We start from the raw sequence: 12,236 nt of genomic DNA on the forward strand, positions 1-12,236 counted from the left end.
GGTAATGACCAACACCTTGAATTGTGTCCAGAGACCAATTGGGAGTCAGTGCAGTTCATAGAGGATTGGTGTGATGTAGGTGCACCCACGACAACTCACGTGGCTTAATTTTGGACCAGCTATAGTCTCCAAACACTCTTTGGGGTTAGGCCCATGTAGAACAGGTTGCAATAACTGTGAGGTGACAAGGGCATGAGTGACTGTGAGGGTCGCAATTGCTGCACTAAGCGAACCTGTGCAAAGATCTCCCTAGCTTCAGTTGTCAAATATTGGTCTAATGTTAGCTGTGAGTCCAGGAGGAGACCCAAATTGCAAACCCATTGTGAGGAGGGGGTTGTATGCAAGCGCTAACTCAGATACCAAACCTAGATAAATTCAGGAAATAGTTAGTGTGGCTCAAGTCACGGGTCCAAAAAACTCCCTACTGTATGTGGAGTCCTTGGTGGTCACTGAACTTGTTTTTTGACTTGCAGATGTTTCATTAACAAACTAGGTAATATAACTGATGAGGTTATAAAGCTTGATAATGAAACATCTGCAAGAAAACAATCAAGTTCAAAGAGCATCTAGGACCCCACAGTTCAACCCTGCAATATAAATATTCTCTTCTATTAGAATTCTTATAATAAATAATAAAGATACATTTCTGGAATAACCCGGGGCATGGCACAAAGGCAACACAGCCAGAGAACTGGTATGAGTCCCTTTATTGGCACCATCTTTGCCCCTAATGTCCTATTTACTCTCCTGCCTGGAAAAAAGCTTTCCCACAAACCTGCAGCAGCCCCTCCCACCTACCTCTCCTTTATACTCCATCTCCAGATGTGCCTTGAAAAGGAAGTTGGGGCTCTCTGGTTGCCTGGATTCCGAGGGCAAAATACCCAGTGTGCTCCCTCAAATTCATTTAAGTCAATTTTGATCTTATTTTCGCAGAGCCACTGATGGATCGCTTGGATAAGGCGTTTACTCTCAACAAAATCTTGTTTAAAACCCCTTAAATGCAAATTGGATCTTCTTTGTCTGTCTTCTAGATTATTTATACGTGACTCATGGCGAGTTTTCCCCTCCTCCAGTTTCACAATTCTCGCATCTTGTGATTTGGATTGTTCTTTTAAGTCTTTAACTCACAGCAGCTATAGCCATTTGCATCTCTTTGAGCTGTTGCCCCATATTTGCAAATGCCGCTAAAAGTGAATCCATTTCCCCCCCCCAAATCCGGAGTAGTCACCATTTTTCCTTTCTTCTCTATTTTTTCCACTACTCATGTTTAAAACAGAAGCTTGCTTCTCTTTTTGAGATGATCCAAACACGTTTCCAAAAACTCCGTTTGATTCTCTTCCTCTCAATCCACTTTTCATCAAGCCAGAGAGGGTTGTCAGGGGTTAACTTTCACTTTTCTAATTCACATTAGGGAGCTCCCCGTAGAGGCATCTATCTCAGTTGACGCATGTGCAAATCCTCCTTCAGAATTTCAGTTGAGTCTGTGAGTCAGGTGCTAGGCTCTTCTTTCCCGTTTAGACTTCTCCATAGAGTTGTCTAAGATGCTAACAAACATGGATAGCTGCGTTGGGAATAATGATTTCCTCTATTCCAGAACTGTCAAACTTGCAACCCATGAGCCAGATGCCTCACACACTGGCCACACCCACAACTAGTTTAGTAAAGGAGAAAAAAGTCCTGATACATCACATGACACAGCCTTGATGACGTGGGTTGGATGCCCCTGCTCTATTCCCACCTTTGCTTGAGAAGTGTGCGTTGAGAAAGAATATGATACGGACTTCTATGGAAGCAATGGTGGATTAAAGACAGCTCCACTCTTGGTAGAACCAGTAGGCAAGACAAAATAAAAATCTGGTTAATGGATTGGTTTCTTGGAATTTCTTCCTAGATAAATAGGAGGACCTGGGATCACCCTCAAGGGATCCATACAAAGAATCCTTATGAAGAAATGATTCAAAAGCAGTCTTTGATAAGCTTGGATCTCTGGGAGCTGAGAGGAACCCAGTGTTGCCCAACTTTCAAAAGGACAGAAGTTTTTAATAAATATAAGAAAAATGAATTCAAGTTAAACTAGAAGACAAGAGAAAAAGGAAATAAAAATTCAGAAGATACAGAAAAGAGGGGGAAAGAAAAAGAAAAAAGAAAATAATAATAAAGAAGTACTTTCCAATTTTCAGCACATTGAGCTTTAACTAATATAGTAGCTTTTCACCCTCTTTTAAAGTTACAAATAAAAAAAATAATTTTCTCCACCTAGCGTAACTTTTAATCATTTGCAATTCTGAAGTCGTTGTCTTTTTAGCTCTAGTTTAGCAGAAAAATAGTTTAGACATTTCCAGAAATGTCAAGCAAGTAGCTTATCCCCGGGCAGACAATCCAAATGTGGATTCCTTATTTCTGCTCTTCACAATCATTACAAATTTTCAATCATTTAATGATCATTAAATCATTCCTTTGGCATGCCAGGATAGCTGTTTCATCACTTTTGGGCATTTAAAAGGAGTCTTCAAAGTTTTCACCAAGGTTTCCATCCCATAAAAAGCATTATCAATGTTTTATGTTGACTTCCCCGCCTCCCAAATAAACAATGAGCAGCAAAGGACATAATAATGTATAATGAGACTCAACTGTGCATTAGGTTGTGTCTTCCTGGACCTGTTTTTCTTATTTTCCTGAGACAACTTTATGCTACTACCAAAACAGACTTCAGATGATCTAATTTATTCTAAGCATTTGATGCCAGTTGGACTTTTCCCTACATACTGTATATAGATATCCCAAAGGTGCATTTTCAAGAAGCAACTGGATTTTCTGGATTTTCTTTGAAGGTGTTCTGATTTTTCTTTGAAGATAATTCAACATTATGCAAACACAAGCAGTAGAGCAATGTTAAACTAAAGTCTTAGACTTTAAGATATCTAATTTCAACAAACATAGAGATAGCTTGGGAAGGATTTCACTAATGAGAATCCTCAAGGCAAAATGCCTGAAGAAGCTTGGGAAATTTTGAAAATTGAGACTACAAAAGCCCAGTCTAGCACAATATCAAAGAAGAAGAAAAATAATAGGTCTCAAAGAAACTAGCATGGCTGCTTAAAGAACTCTCTGACAAATTAAAAGAAAAAAAGGACAAATATAAAAAGTGGAAAGAGGGGCAAATAACTAAGGCAAATAACTAAGGAATACCAACAAATAGCCCTGGCCTGTAAAGATGAAGTGAGGAAAACTAAGGCTCATAATAAACTAAGGGTTGTGACAAAAGCAAAAAATAACCCCAAAAAAGCTTCTTCCAATACATTAAAAACAAGAAAAAAGTCAAGGAAACTATTGGTCCACTGCTAGGAGAAAGTTGAAAGAGGGTGACAAGAGCTACTTAACTCATTTTTTGCATCTGTCTTTACAGAAAGGTAAAAAACAGTCCAACCTATCAAAAACGGCATCACAAAAAAACATATTGGGAACACAAGTTAAATAGGGGGGGAAATGGTAAGAACAGGTAAGCAGGTGAGCAGGTAAGAACCCCTGTTTACACTAGACAAGTTCAAATCACCAGGACTGGATGGATTACACCCCAAGATTCAGAAGGGACTGGCAGATGAGATCTCAGAACCACTCAACTATATCTTTCAAAGAACCTGGAGCACTGGGGGACTGCCAGAGGATTGGAAAAGGGCTGATGTAGTTCCCATCTTCAAGAGAGGGGAAAAAGTAGATCCAGGAAACTACAGACCTATCAGTCCGACCTCAATACCAGGAAAGATTCTGGAAAAGATAAACCAATGAATCAGCAAACATCTAGAAGCAAACAAAGCAATAACCAAAAGCCAACATTGGTTTGTCAAAAATAGATTATTCCAGACTAATCTTACTGCAATCTTTGACAAAGTGACAAAATTAGTGGATCAGAGGAATGCTGTTGATATAATTTACTGGGACTTCACTAGGCATTTGATGGGGGTTAGCATCACTACCAGATGGCTGACCATCTGCACTCAATATGCAGTGCTCAATGGAACTACATCTACATGGAGGGAAGTATGCAGTAGAGTACCCCAGGACTCTGATTTAGGCCCAGTAGTCTTCAACACCTTCATCTTGGATGAGGGGATAGATGGGGAACTCATCAAATTTTCAGATGACACCAAATTGGCAGGAATAGCCAACCTGTTTAAAGGACCCATGATAGCGTGGGCACAAAATATAGGACACAATATTCACTTGGCAGATTGGGAACAGGTATGGAATAGGAATCTTAAACTTAAAAGTATCATACAAAGAGAATTATTATTTGGCACCAACCTGACTGGTAAAGATTTATCCAAATTTAAACCAATTTGTTGGAAATGCAGAAAAAAAATCAAGGCACCTTCTTTCACATGTGGTTGTGCCCCGAAACAAAAAAGTTCTGGATTAAGATACACAAATGGATGCAGGGAATTACCCAAATACAAGTAGAATTTACACCAGAATTCCTCCTCTTAGGAATATTTTTTTTTAAATTATAGTAAAAGTATCAAGTACTGCATATCACCAGAGCAACTAGGATAACCTTTGCACAATTTTGGAAAGACTCAGAAATCCCCTCAGAGTAAAATAATTTTTAAAAATTATGAATGCGCCAAAATGGATAGGCTGACAATAGATTTGCGTGGCCAGAAAGATTGAGAATACAGTACTATGAAATCTGGGATCAATGGTACCAATGGATTGAGCATAGAAAAACAAAAATGAAAAGTTAGAGCTAAAATAAAAGTATAATATGTAGATTTATAAATAGAAATGTATAAGTATTGTAAGCATTATAATAATCTGACTAAATTTATATAATGTGAACAAACTCAAAGAAGAAAAATGCAACAATGTAACAATGCAGAATTACCTAATGTATTATTGTATAACTGTTTTTAAAGAAAAGAATGGAAAATCAATAAGGTCTATTTTTTTAAAAAAAGAAAAAAAGAAATAGCCAATTCTCCAGAAGATAAGCTCAATATACAGGAGGATCTTGACAGACCTGAACATAGGGCTAGCTAACAAAATGAAATTAAGTGGTGAAAAAAGTAAGGTTCTATATTTAGGCAAGAAAACAAAATGCACAGGTACAGTATATGTGGTACCTTGTTCAATATTAGTAATTTTGAGAGGGATCGTCCTAGTGGACAACCATTAATTATGAGTCAGCAGTGTGCAGCAGCTGCCAAAAAAGCAAACATAGTTCTAGGCTACATAGACAGGAATAGAATCAAGACCACATGAAGTGTTAATACCACTTTATAATGCCTTGGTAAGACCACACTTGGAATACTGCATTCAGTTTTGGTCGTCATGATGTAAAAAGGATGTTGAGACTCTAGAAAGAGTCAGAGAGGAGCAACAAAGATGATTAGGGGACTGGAGGCTAAAACATATGAAGAACAGATGCAGGAATGGTGTGTGTCTAGTTTAATGAAAATAATGACTAGAGGAGACATCATAGCAGTGTTCCAATATCTCAGGAGTTTCCACAAAGAAGAGGGAGTAAAACTATTCTCCAAAGCACCTGAGGGCAGAACAAGAAGAAATTGGTGGAAACTAAACAAGGAGAGAAACAACTTAGAACCAAGGAGAAATTTCCTGACAATTAGAACAATTAATCAGTGGAACAGCTTGGCTCCAGAAGTTGTGAATGCTCCAACACTGGAAGTTTTTAAAAAGATCTTGGATAACCATTTGTTTCAAGTGGTTTTCTACCTAAGCAGGGGGTTGAACTAGAAGACCTCCAAGATCCCTCCCAACTCTGTTATTGTTGGTGTTGTTACTATTGCTATTGCTATTACCATTACTATTATTACTATTACAACTACTACAATTACTACTACTACTACTATTACTACTACTACTATTATTATTATTATTATTATTATTATTATTATTATTATTATTATTATTAGCTTGTAGCATGAAGCTCTTCAGAGCACTTTTGAGACATTCATGACCTGGATAACTGAGAATCTTCATAGATATTCTGTATATAGACAGTGTTATTTTGTATGCAGCTCACCTTCCAGAAAGTCCTGTTTTCTTCATGCTGCAACAAACATTTTTCTTTCTAAGGGGAGAAATGGAAAAATCTGACAATTGTAAGACAAACCATTGTACACAATTAGTTTACTATGAGAAACAGGTTGGAATCCAGATTTAACTATAGCATATTTCAATCAATATAATATTAATAATAATTAAAAAAGAAAAACAAAACAAAACAGGAAACAGGACTTTTAGCTGAGCAACCAAAATTGACCCATTGTAACTATACAAGAGATGTACTCGCTATGAAGGCACACATTTGTGACGAATCCTCACTGCTGCTGCGCAGAATCTCGCCACCTGTGCTGTAATTATGGCCTGTTCATCTTTAAGTTTTTTCCTAATGTATGCATAGGAGCATCTCAGGAGCATGTGTCCCTCAGTCTCCACCTCTCCTGAGCCACAAGGGCAAAATCTTTCAGTGAATGGTATTCTTTTGCCGTACAAAACAGCGGATGGAAGCGCACGGCACCATTCAAGAGCAAATGCCTATCGGTGGCTTGCTGACTCCAGCTGTCCAAGGTATCTGGCAGGAACCACAATGTATCTAGTGGCATCTGGGGCCAGAAACAGCGGAGCTCTACTTAAGTCCTCCTGCCTCTTGATGTTCTCCACCCTTTGTCGCAAGGTCTGTCCTGCTAGATCATAGTTCAGCTTCAGTATTGAAGCTGGGGAGAAGCCTAATTTGTGAAGATTGTACTCGATGGCCTTAATCCATGACGAGGAAAATTCATCATGAAGGATTAACGGAGCAAGACCTTGCGGAAAAAAATTAAGCTTTGACCACATATTTAGAGACGCTATACAGATTCTTGCTTTGACTTTTATCAGTCCAGTTTCCAGGCGCAGAAGTGCATTTGAGATGCAACGTGGCATCTGGAGAATTACTCTAATAAATTTGGATTGAACTAATTCTAGTGGTGTAAAGTGTAAAGCTGAAGCTGGCGGTCCCAGCAAGGACCCGTAAAGAAGCTGAGCTAGCGACTTGGCCTTAAAAAGCTTAATAGCAGCAGGAACATAATAACCTCCCTTTGTGCAGAAAAAAATGGGAATGGAGCTCGCTGATCTTTGGCCCAAGGCAGCTGCATATTCTCCATGTGCTTTCCTTGAACCATTGGCCTGAAAGACCACCCCTAGGTATTTAAAGGTGGTTACCTGCTCTATTTTGTGCCCATCAAGATACCATGAGTAAGTTTTTGGCCTTTTTGCAAAGGCCATAATCTTTGTTTTTTCATAATTTATACTCAGGTTATTGTTATTACAGTAGAAGAAGGGCTCGCAAGGCTCTTTTAAGGTCTACTGGCATCCTAGAGAGGATCACAGCATCATCTGTGTCATCCAAGGACATGGGGTGAGGTATCATCAATATGCCGATGATACCCAGCTTTACATCTCCACCCCATGCCCAGTCAACGAAGCGGTGGAAGTGATGTGCCGGTGCCTGGAGGCTGTTGGGGCCTGGATGGGTGTCAACAGACTCAAGCTCAACCCGGATAAGACGGAGTAGCTGTGGGTTTTGCCTCCCAAGGACAATCCCATCTGTCCGTCCATTACCCTGGGGGGGGAAATTATTGACCCCCTCAGAGAGGGTCCGCAACTTGGGCGTCCTCCTCGATCCACAGCTCACATTAGAGAACCACCTTTCAGCTGTGGCGAGGGGGGCGTTTGCCCAGGTTCGCCTGGTGCACCAGTTGCGGCCCTATCTGGACCGGGACTCATTGCTCACAGTCACTCATGCCCTCATCACCTCGAGGTTCGACTACTGTAATGCTCTCTACATGGGGCTACCTTTGAAAAGTGTTTGGAAACTTCAGATCATGCAGAATGCAGCTGCGAGAGCAGTCATGGGCTTACCTAGGTATGCCCATGTTTCACCATCACTCCGCAGTCTGCATTGACTGCCGATCAATTTCCGGTCACAATTCAAAGTGTTGGTTATGACCTTTAAAGCCCTTCATGGCATCGGACCAGAATATCTCCGAGACCGCCTTCTGCCGCACAAATCCCAGCGACCGATTAGGTCCCACAGAGTGGGCCTCCTCCGGGTCCTGTCAACTAAACAATGTCGGTTGGCGGGCCCCAGGGGGAGAGCCTTCTCTGTGGTGGCACCGACTCTCTGGAACCAACTCCCCCCGGAGATCAGAACCGCCCCTACTCTTCCTGCCTTCCGCAAACTCCTCAAAACCCACCTTTGCCGTCAGGCATGGGGAAACTAAACATCTCCCCCTGGGCACGTTGAATTTATACATGGTATGCTTGTGTGTACGTATCTTAGTATATGGGGTTTTTAAATTTTTCAATATTTTAATTAATTGGATTATGTATTGGATTGCTTTTCACTTGTTGTGAGCCGCCCCGAGTCTTCGGAGAGGGGCGGCATACAAATCCAAATAATAAATAAATAAATAAATAAATAAATCTGCAAAGAGCAAAAGGGCGATGTTTTGGTATGTAGAGCATGTAGTAAATGAAGAAGCCTTTGGTCAATGGAGGCAGCTTCCAGCTTCTCCCATAATTTAGTCCTAGTAACTGAATCAAAGGCTGCCTTGAGATCTATAAATCCAGCATATAGTGATACAGTACTATTTGAGATGTATTTTTCAATAAGGTGGCACAGAACTAAGCACTGATCAATAGTGCCCCTTCCCTCTCTAAAGCTGGCTTGTTCTTCAGTGATCAGATTCTCAGAATCCAGCTACTCCTTTACTTTGCCTTGTAGGTGTTTGGCGTAAAGTTTACTAATTATATTTAATAGACTTATTGGTCTATAATTGGCAGGGTCATCTCTTTTCCCCCTCTTAAAAATTGGGATCACAATTGCCAAGCCCCAATCCTCTGGGACGTAGCCAGTGGAATCAATATACGTGAATAGCGGTGCCAAAACTGGTGTCCACCACTCTAAGTTATTCTTCAATATTTCTGAGGTAACCGAGTCAGCTCCCGGGGCTTTGCCTGACCTAAGTTGGCCGATGAGCGATTTGATTTCAGACTCTGAGACTGGGGGCCAATTTGGCAAGTCCTTCATTGTAGATCTTATACTTTCTTTAGAAGGGTCTTCGTACATCCTCTGAAAGTGAAGTTCCCGGGTGTTAGAAGGCATAGTAACGTCTAATAATGGAGTATGTATTTTATCTGAGTGTCTGGCTATTAAATGCCAGAATAGAGAGGAGTTCTTTTGCTTTGCAGCCCCAATAAGCTGTTCGCAGGAGGACCTTTCACTTTGTCTCTTCTTAAGGTCAATTAGTTGCTTATACTGTTTTTTGAGGGTAACAAGATGGTTTAGGCTTGTTTTGTTGCCATTCCCAGCCTCACCTTTGTACAACTTATAAGCCAAGATGAGAGCTTTCTTGGCTTCCACACAGTCCTTTTCAAACCATTGTTTCGAGGTAGTATAGGACCTCTTAGCTGAAAAGTTTCGATCATATACTAGAATTGGTTGAAGCTTATGGATTATACTTGTGTATGATTCTAGTAAGTTTTGAGAAGGGTTGGCTGTGATAAAGGCTGAGCGAAGTTTTTGAAGATTATCCTCTGATAGAGCTTTTTTCACCTTTTGGTCACGTTATTGGGACCATTTGACTCTACATCTTGTTGGGCCTGCTGGAGAAATTGCAGGGATAAATTGGTCTGCGAAGGGCATCTGCCTGGTGAGAGACTTCATATATATATACATAAAGGTAGATGATCGCTTTCCAAGTAAGGAAGGACTTCAAAAAATTTTACATAATGTAATAAGTCCATAGAGATTACAATATAACCAATGGTGCTGGTTTTGGACTCTGCCATAAAAGTGATATTTCAATAAACCAATTGGCATCAATAGGATTTAACGGAAATGTAACTTTCTAATTCAAGAACAGATGCAACACAGTGAAATACAATCAATCCTTTATTTGCCTAAACCAGGATTTTGCCAAACTAAAGCCATACAGTACTAATCTACTAGGTATATCGTGAGAGATTCTAGGGTGTGGCTACCCCAAATCTCTTCCTCCCTGCCCCATCCAGTTTGGGATTGCACATTGCAATCAAAGCCTTTATCTCAGAAAACTCTGTGATCTCAGGACATGTCTATTATGAACATTAATATAATGCTGTCAGGCAAAACCGAACAGTAAAGAAATTAAACTTGGCACACATTCTGAGGATATGCAGTGTCTAAGCAAATTGATTCCTACATCATCATTTAAAATAACATAAGTTCACTGCCTTACTTGTATTTAGGTACATTTGGTTAAACTTTCTGCAGCATCTGTTCAGTACTCAAGATCTCCTGAATAACAAATTAAGAGGTAAGCATTAGTCTTTTACAATGGAATTTAAATTATCTTTGTTACAAGGACAGGACTGATTACCGTAATAATTCTGTCTGGGAATCGTGGAATACAAGTCATTCATAGGTCCAGACCTCAGAATGAGAACTAATACTTCCAAGTATTTCAACCAATACTTCCAAAAACTAGGACAGCCAAAATGTGTCTCTCCTCTTTTCCAATGTAATGGAAAGTGAATAGGGGTATGTATGTTCTTTTCCACTTTCTGATGTATTCAAGAGTTTGAAGCCAAGGTTTTGCCTTGGGCTTCTTTTCCATTTACTTTAATGGACTTTTCTAAAATACCTTTAAATTATGCTTGGACTGTAAATATGTATGTTTTTTTCTTTTTAAAAATCTATTTTTTATTATTGTCACTCTAATCTCATGAGTATTCTTGAATGGTTTTGAAGAGCATAAATCTAGGATGTGCCAATGTAGCCAAATTGTTTTTACTATTAACACAATACAGCCAGATGAATGTATTCTAATGCCTATTTTAAAAGGTGCCCCCTATCTCCCCTCCTATTCATTTTAACATTAGAGACACTATTAATAAAAGTTAGAGAAGATAAAGAAATTAAAGAAATACTAATTAGGAAAGAAAGCTACAAATTACAGGCTTTTGCTGATGATGTGGTTTTTATAACAGAAGAACCCATGAAACTATCCCAAAATTAATACATCAAATAGAAGAATATGGAAAAGTGGCAGGATTAAAAATCAATAAAAACAAAACAAAGATTATAACTAAAAACTGTACTAGAAATTTAATAGACCAATTGGAGTAAATATCAGATATGAAGGCAGCAAGAAAAGTTAAATATTGGGGAATTTGGATATAAGCAAAAGGCACAACACTAAAAGAAGATAATTATAATAAGTTAATAGATCAAATATGAAAAGAGCTTCAAATCTGGAAGAATTTGCAATTATCTTTACTAGAAGGAATATTTTTTATTTTTTATTTATTTATTTATTTATTCTTTGTCCAATATACAATACATATGGAAGAGAATAGACATTAAGTAATATATATGACGATAGAAAGTAAAAAGAAGAGAAGTAGATGGGAGGGAGAGAGTATATATAAGAGATAAGGAGAGAATATATATATATATATATATATATATATATATATATATATATATATATATATATATATATATGTAGATTGTTCTGAGTTCGGGTTTTGCCCTGTGTAATGTTTTGCATGTCTATGCGACGTTTCGGCGAAATCACATTCACCATCATCAGGCTGGAGTTCCAATCTTTGTGTTTTTGCAAATGAATATTAGCAACTGACATTTCTTCTTAGCATGTAGTGTGGGGGTGGAGATTTGCTTTGAATGTAGCAAATAGATTGGGTGACTATGCTTCCGTGATCTGATTGGTTGGTGTAATCATGGTTATAGAAGGAATGGCATGAAGATTATGAAGTGTTTTGTTTAAGTCTGATTTCCAAATATAAAATTCTAAAATCATAATAATTAAAGGATTGACATATTGATTATAATGAAGTGTTTATTTTGTTTAAGGCTGGTTTCCAAATCTCTGGCAGGCGCGAGGTATCATCCCTTTTATTTAAACAAAAGGATCTCTTTTCAATTTCGATAGCTTCTAGAGAGATTCTTTTATATAAATTCTCTGTTTTGTGGAGTAATTTAGTTTTTTCAAAGTCAATTTCGTGCCCTGTTCTTTTAATGTGCTGGACAAGGGAGGAGGTCTTCTCCTGTTTCTTGACTGCATTCATATGTTCTGCCATGCGCTGGCTCACTCTTCGGTTAGTTTGTCCAATGTATGTGGCTGCACATGTTTTGCAAGGGATTTCATAGATTCCTTGGTATTCTAATT

Source organism: Erythrolamprus reginae, chromosome 5 (assembly GCF_031021105.1).
Source record: "Erythrolamprus reginae isolate rEryReg1 chromosome 5, rEryReg1.hap1, whole genome shotgun sequence".
Lineage (NCBI taxonomy): Eukaryota > Metazoa > Chordata > Lepidosauria > Squamata > Dipsadidae > Erythrolamprus > Erythrolamprus reginae.